This window comes from Magallana gigas, chromosome 4 (assembly GCF_963853765.1).
Source record: "Magallana gigas chromosome 4, xbMagGiga1.1, whole genome shotgun sequence".
Classification (NCBI taxonomy): Eukaryota; Metazoa; Mollusca; class Bivalvia; order Ostreida; family Ostreidae; genus Magallana; species Magallana gigas.
In genome coordinates this window covers 38,679,009-38,686,733 of record NC_088856.1, presented here as the reverse complement: position 1 = coordinate 38,686,733, position 7,725 = coordinate 38,679,009, and the positions used below count along the sequence as shown (strand labels likewise).

General features: G+C 29.9%; 1 non-coding gene across 1 annotated transcript; it reads left to right on the top strand.

The window, feature by feature from the left end:
* The first annotated feature begins 4,521 nt into the window (after nucleotides 1-4,521).
* On the top strand, nucleotides 4,522-5,423 carry LOC117682916 (uncharacterized). Its single transcript, XR_010713190.1, has 3 exons — nucleotides 4,522-4,564; nucleotides 4,640-4,776; nucleotides 5,289-5,423. It is a non-coding gene; the product is annotated as an uncharacterized protein (transcript).
* The last annotated feature ends 2,302 nt before the right edge of the window (nucleotides 5,424-7,725 follow it).

The following is a 7,725-nucleotide window of genomic DNA, read 5'->3' as shown; positions in this document are numbered from 1 at the left end:
TTGCTTTCCAATCTTCACTTACCAAACAGTTGGAAAACATGAAGAACCAAGAGACTGTGATCTTTGATAAAGTTTCGTTTAACGAAGGAAACGCTAACGACAATATCTGCGGAATATTTACAGCACCGTTGGACGAATATATTCCTTTACGTGGACAATATTAACAGTAGCTGAAAAATAGTTCGTCACTGAAATAGTGAGAAATGGCCACAAAGTTGCATATAACCATGCTGATGGAAGGGGTAACGATTGATATCCTATGACAACTTCATATACTAACATTAAAATGACAAAAGGCGATAAAGTGTGGATCAGAACCCGTGACAACGCTGGGCAGTTTGCCCATGGTGGTCATTACTGTAACTTTTCTGGAGTAAAAGTGTAGCATACCTATATCGATATTAAAATAAAGCATGAAAAGTTTTAAAAACTCAATTGATTTCTATTTTTGAAATGCAGGAATTTGCTTGCCAACTGAATAATCATGAAAACATTTCATACTAAGAATAAACCTTTTAGTTAAATTGGTATCTTAGAACCTTCAAAATTAACTCAGAAATAAAAAAAAATATGCAAATACAATCCTTTCTATAAACAGTTCAAATAAGAGTGTACGTTTTGCATTATAGCATTTAAGATATACGTGTACTAGTAAATGACACCATTTAGCATTAACTGTGTTGACAAATTATGTCAATCAGTCATAACTTGTCCGCTGCAGAATTTTTTGTGCACCATAAATGTTGATGAGAATCGGTTATCATATTGCATGACACTCCGACATTTTCTGATCTCCAGAAAGGTTTGATAAAAAGGCAATTTTTTGGATTTACATCATCAACAAATCTAGATAAGAAGCTGCTTGCTACAAACAATTTATTCCAAAATTTGTTTTAAAAAGACTCACAAATTGTTAATTTTTCATCATGTGCCTTATCACTGTCGCAAATATGGGCAATACATTAAAAATAGACTCTTGACAGTGGCTTTAGACCTGTCAGTCCCGACATTATAAACAATGAAAATTATGAAATTTAAAGCAATATGTGTCGAATTCAATGAACGTTTTAAAAAAAATAATGTTAGTGGGTTTTTTTCATTAATTTACATTAACAAAACAATATAATTCCAAAAAATATAATGGTATATATTAAATTTCCAAATAATTGTTTATGTTCCAGTCCGGACTGTAAACGCCCTAAAACGAATATTCAATATCACGTAATGTCTCAAGCTATTACAGTATCGTAAACAGCATTTTTCTAATGGGTTAACGCATTTGCATACAAAAGTAAGTAAAACATAAAGACAATAATCAGAAATAAATATTTTTTGTTAAAATTGAAGGACCTCCGTAAGGTGTAAAAATGACGTTCTTTTCTATTTTTTTCAAGCAAAGTTTTAAAACAGTGACCAATATGATAATTCATCTATTCATCTAAACATCTATTTGTCTACTGAAGTGTTATCGTTGATTCTTTTAAAAGTAAGTTATGAAGGAGTACATGTATATGTATTTATTAATTAAAGTATTTCTTAAATTTTGCAAATTAGGTTGCTGTCGTGCCTCTTCTCCATTTATTTTCTTGATGACATTTCTCCTGCATATGTGTAAGTATACAAGTTGTACGTGGATTGTTTTTAAATGTCCTTTGTCATCGCCCAAAATAACCTTAGAATTAGATTAATACCAATGAATAATATGCTGCATTCTTTTCACAATGCTTTTTAAGCTTAAAAAAATGAGAAAAAAAAACTTCAAGTCAGATTTCCAAAATCAAAAAAAGCGCTTTAGACTTCAGCTCCAGTGTAAGAGTTAAGAAGAAAAAAACAAGAATGAGTATTATTATTTTTACTTTAATTTATTGTAAAATATACAGTTATATACAAAGAGTATGCAATATCTTTGCCATTCTGACTTGGTAGCACACCTTAAAATTCCAATGTAGGCTAACATTCTGTGAACAGTATTACAATTCTCATGAAAAAAAAAATATAGGCGAGTATTTTAGAGAGCATCATAGTTTTGAATAGCATCATATTTGTTGTTGTTTTTTCGGTAAAAAGAGAAAATTTCGCCGGATGTGTTTGAATTTGCAGTAAATTGAAAAATCAGAAAATTCTAAAACAATAATGTTGTGTATGTTTTTACACACTTCATCCCCATCTTATACATTTAAGTCAAATGATAACAAGAATTAAAATACACCAACACTTAATTTCATCATAACGAAGAAATATAAGGCTTTAGCAAAGAATTGTACTAAATACAAGCATTAAATCCTTACCAATATATGTAACTCCCCTGCATTTCTTAATATACACCTTAAAAGGGTGTGTGTTCAAAAAATTTGAAGACGGTGGTTTTAGGATGATTAACGTCAAAGAATTTATTATGTCATTTAAACTGGTTTGGATGAAGATCTTATCAAATAAATAGCAACATGCATTTAGTTTTAGACTTAGATATTAAGAATAGTGCTATGTGTGAAAGAATATTTTAAGAAAAAATATTTTTAAATTGTACAAAATATATTTTTGAAGGATGATTTAGATGCATGGATATTTTATTCTGATAAACCACCAAAACTAGAAACAAATATGTATATAGAACCACAATTTTTTTTGACAAAAATATCTTACATGGAAGAAAAGCAATTCTTCACGAAAAATGGTTTGAGAAATGTTTTCATTAATGATGGTTTTTTCATGAACATACATGACTTCAATTTGATATATGTCTGTAGTGTAAAGTTTCTTGCATACAAAAAACTGATAGCAACTATAAGAGAATTGCTAAAAAAAAATACGGTCCCTGTTCCAGAAGTGTGTATGCCAAACATTATTTTAAAAAATATGTTCAATGTTATGTGCGAAAAAATCTAATAATTCTTAATTAGAGATAATACTATCGAACCATTATGCAAAACAAATTGGAGCATTTTCTGAATTATAATTAAGGTAATTTTGAAAGGGACATCATATTTTCCCTTCCCTTCCAAATCACTAAAAATACAAAATGTTAATGGATTTACATTGTATATCTTGAAATAACCATAGAAATTTAGCAGCAATTTTGTTTTTTACATAAGATAAAAAAACGGAAAGAAAAGAAAAAATTCAATTTCAACTAAAACATTGCACAGAAAAAGCACATGATAGACAGATGAAAGAATCGAATACCTCTGGCGATGCTGACCTGTCCTTCTACCTTGCTGATCTTGATGGAGGAGGGGACTTTATTTTGCAATCCAAAGAAAATTTAAGTTCTGGAATTATTGACTCCATGAATCAATCCTGGATATGTTTTTTGCTTAATATTTTTCACTTGTTTGTAATATGATAGTATTTTTTTTTAAAACTAATCAAAATAGTATTTGATATATAATATATGTAGAAAAATAGTTTTTATATCAAAAAGAGTATGAATGTGTATCTAAAACGGGTTTCAAGTGTAAAATACACTTTACTATTGAGTTGAGAAAAAAAAAATTATGATTAATATAAATTGTATCTTAATTTAGTTAATTATGAATTCCGTGGACTTTTTTTCTTCTTTTTAGTATGGAGCAATATCTTTATAGTTGTTAATGATCTAAATTTAAGTTAATGTTTCTACAATAAACATATTCAAAAATTTCAGGAAGTGGTATTTTAGTGTTTGACTGTTTATTCGTATTGTATGTATTTTCGTTAAAATGTTAATTATTCATCTCGGTAGAATTATCTGATAGACATTACGTAGTATTTTCCATATATTCAAAATGAAATTCAAAACTTATGATATTACTTGTGTCATATTACTGTACAAGCATTTTCAGTGCACTTTCTACCTGAATTTAAGTTCCAATATTAAAATATTTACAATTAAAGAGAATAAAAATATGATCAGTTAATTTAAGTTTAGCAATGTGATTTTCTTGTTTAAAACTTGCACTCTAATCAAAAATGGAATTTTAAATAATCATTGTCAATATGGTAAAATTGTTAGATAATATAGTTTTTTCGTCTCAATTGTTTCATCTTATTGAACTCGGGGCTTGAGTAATCAGAAATTGATTTCAGGAAATATAAAAATATCAAAGGTAATGTTTATTTATCATTTGTGTAATAATTTTGTAATAAACTTAATCTACCTTCATGTTCTTTTCTTTATCATATCTAACATGTTATTTTCCTACCAGTAAGTTTATATTTGCTACAATATACGCTCTGATATATTTTTTCATTGAGAATCTTATTGAATGCTTTAAACGAAGGCATGGATCTTAATTATGAATTAAAAAGATTCGAATAGCCACTTGGGATAAGCGGAAGGCAACTGCCTTTTTTATATCATTATAAAAAAAAGTAAGATAAAATGGAAATGTGTGAGCTGATTTCATTTGATTGGTTGCCAGGGAAGCTTTCAAAATTGACGCAAGTGCAAAAGAAATCCATCTAATGATCGTTTAGCGTGAGGTGTTTGTAATTCGATAGTAAAAGTGGGTTGAAATTTTGTATAAAAATTCGTCCCTAGCAAGGCAATGACAACAGTTGGTTTTTCTAATAAAAATATGATAAGGTAATATCTCTCTCTCTCTCTCTCTCTCTCTCTCTCTCTCTCTCTCTCGATAAAATATTACTAAGTTATTTTCAGAATCTGCTATTTGATGATGAGCTTCGCTCTTCTTGTGGCGGGAACTGCACATGAAACGCCACAGCAAGTGGTGACTAGATACAACAACTACAAGGCTATATGTGATGGAATGGGTTTCCAAAATGTGCGCTGCAAAGGTTTGGAAAAACATTTCATTTTTAATTTTGATTTTATGATTGACGAAACATATGGTAGTATATAAAGTCAGGGTTCTCCATGACCCTTAATTATGACTATGTAGAAACGTCATCGAAACTCATTCTTGTCCAATAGTAACATTTCACTGTACAACTGGCCGGGTACACAGCTAATTGTGGGTTTTTTTTAATTGAACGCTGCAAAGTACATGTACGTAATAAGAATTATTCGTTGCAACTTCCAGTTTAACACAAGTATTGATTGTTGAATTTTAAGCTCATCTAATAAAAAGTAAAAGTAGTAGAGAGCTACTTCTGAGCAGGCTTTACCCAACATGCGCAACAGTACAAATCATTAAATATTATACGTAAAAGTCTATAAGCTGGTGTTTATAATTCATATTGAGAATTATGACACCCATCTTTAACTGCTTCTATGTTCTTTTCCTTGAAACTATTTCCATTTATTCTCTTTTGTTCCCTGACAGTATTTTTTTCTAATCCTAAAATAGATCCGATTGCTTTCCAATCTTCACTTACCAAGACATTGCAAAACTTGAAGAACCAAGAGATTGTGATCTTTGATAAAGTTTCATTAAACGAAGGAAACGCTTACGACAATATCTCCGGAATATTTACAGCACCGCTAGATGGTATATATTCCTTTACGTGGACAATATCGACAACAGCAGGAAAGTATTTTGTAACTGAAATTGTGCTGAATGGCCAATATGTTACATATAACTTTGCCGATGGAAGGGGTCACAATGGACATCCTATGACAACCTCACATGCTAACATCAAAATGAAGAAAGGCGATAAAGTGTGGATCAGAACCCAAATAAACTACGGGCAGTATGCCCATGGTACAAACTGGTGTTACTTTTCAGGAAAAAAAATGTAGCATATATATAGCACAATATAAATAAACTATTTTAAGATGTCAAATGTTTTGTATTTTTATAAAAAAAGCACGACGGTGTTGAAATTCAAAGAAATATATGTGCCAACATAATAATAAAAACAAATTAATTTCATGCTACGATTTATTCTTTGAATTAATTTGGTAATTCAAATTCTTCTAAATTATCTAACTCAAAATAGAAAAATAAATTTGCTTTTATGAATTATATTGAAACTTGAATGATTTTAAAGAAAGAAAGATTTGTGTTGCTTTATCAGCCTTAATGTATGTTAATTTGAAAACTGCAAATTATATACATTAGATTAACCGCTTTTAATGTATTGAATTTAATTTCTAACTATTATTGACCTAGCGTTCAGACTGCGAAAGCCCCAGTTTGAAATAATCATATCACGTGAAGTCACACACTTTTTCAGTGTCGTGAAAGGCATTTCGGTGGTTGGCTAACGCATTTAGAGACAAAATAAAGACAGACAAAGAAATGTCGAAGGTCCCCCGAAAGGTGTAATATTGCCTGGTCAGGTCTATACGTTATTGATATTGTTATATTTTATTCTTTTGTAAGAAAAGTTATGAAGGATTAAATACTTTTTTCAACGCCATAACATTATTTTTATAGTACATGTATTTAATTTTGTACCTTGCAGATATACAGATTATACGTGGATCATTCATTAATGTCCAAACTCATCATTTTAAATAATTTTAGAATTGAATAATTGCCAATAAATAAACTGTACCATAATACAGTTCGCCATACTTGTAAACTTCTGGTCTGGTTTTCAAACTTAGCAAAACTAGCGCATCAGATATTAGTTCCAGTGTAAGAGCTATATAAAAAAACAATGTATATTTTATTTTTTCAATTTGACTTTACTTAATTGTAAAATATACCGTTTATATACCAAATAGTTTGACAGATCTACGACATTCTGACTTGGTAGTAAACCAAACGCACTGTGAGAAAAATATAGTCGCAATTCCGATACCGTTCATTAATTTTCATTGAAAAAACCTGGACAAGTATTGAAAGAGTTCTATTAGTTTTGAAGAAACAGAATAGAATCGGATATGTTTTTACGGCAAAAATAGCAGAGAACAGAACAACCAATGAATTCTAAAAACAGTAATGTTGTTACAATATAAATTGTTTTACGCAATTCATGAGAAGTTCAATCAATTGTTATGCACAGATTTTCTCCTTCCTCTACACTTAATACATGTACTTCTAAAAGAAGTCAATTAACAACTGGAATAAAAAACCATCAAACTTATTTTTCTCATAACAAAAAAATACATAGAATTGCAGTTAACAACTGTCTTTCTGGTAGGAACACAAGTAAATCCTCACCAAAAACATGTAACTCTTGCAATTCTAAATATTCATTGTACATTTTAAAATTTCAACAAATGTAAACCTATGTTCTACCTAGTTAAAAAGCCATAGTTTTTGTTCACTTGAAGTGAAAAAAATGTCATGGATAGAAATCAGTTTCAAAATATTGCTCTAAAAAGTGAGAAATATTTTCATTCCGTCCAGATAAGATGATCTAGAACTATCAACATTTCCAGTCTGTTTTAGGTTACTGTACGTAACACTACACTTTCATTGATGAGTTACGTTCCTTTTCTTATGGTTTTTCTTGTTTTTTGCCCCCTCTACTTGTGGTTTATAGGGGAAAAAATCACATCATTTCTTTTTCTAATTTTCTCACAAACTTATTGGGAAAAGGAAAAAGGAGATGACAGATGGTAGAAGCAAATACCGCTGACGATGCTGACCTTTCCTCCTACCTTGCTGATCTTGATGGCTGAAGGGACGTTATTTTGCAATCCAAAGAAAACATTTCTGGATTAATTGATCCCATGGATCAGTCTTGGATATATAATATTTCTACAATAAACATATTGAAAAGTTTCAGAAAGTGGTATTTTAGTGTTTTTGACTAATTAAAATATTGTATGTGTTTTCGTTAAATTGCCAGTTATGCATCTTGGTTTGGTAGAATTATCTGATAAACATT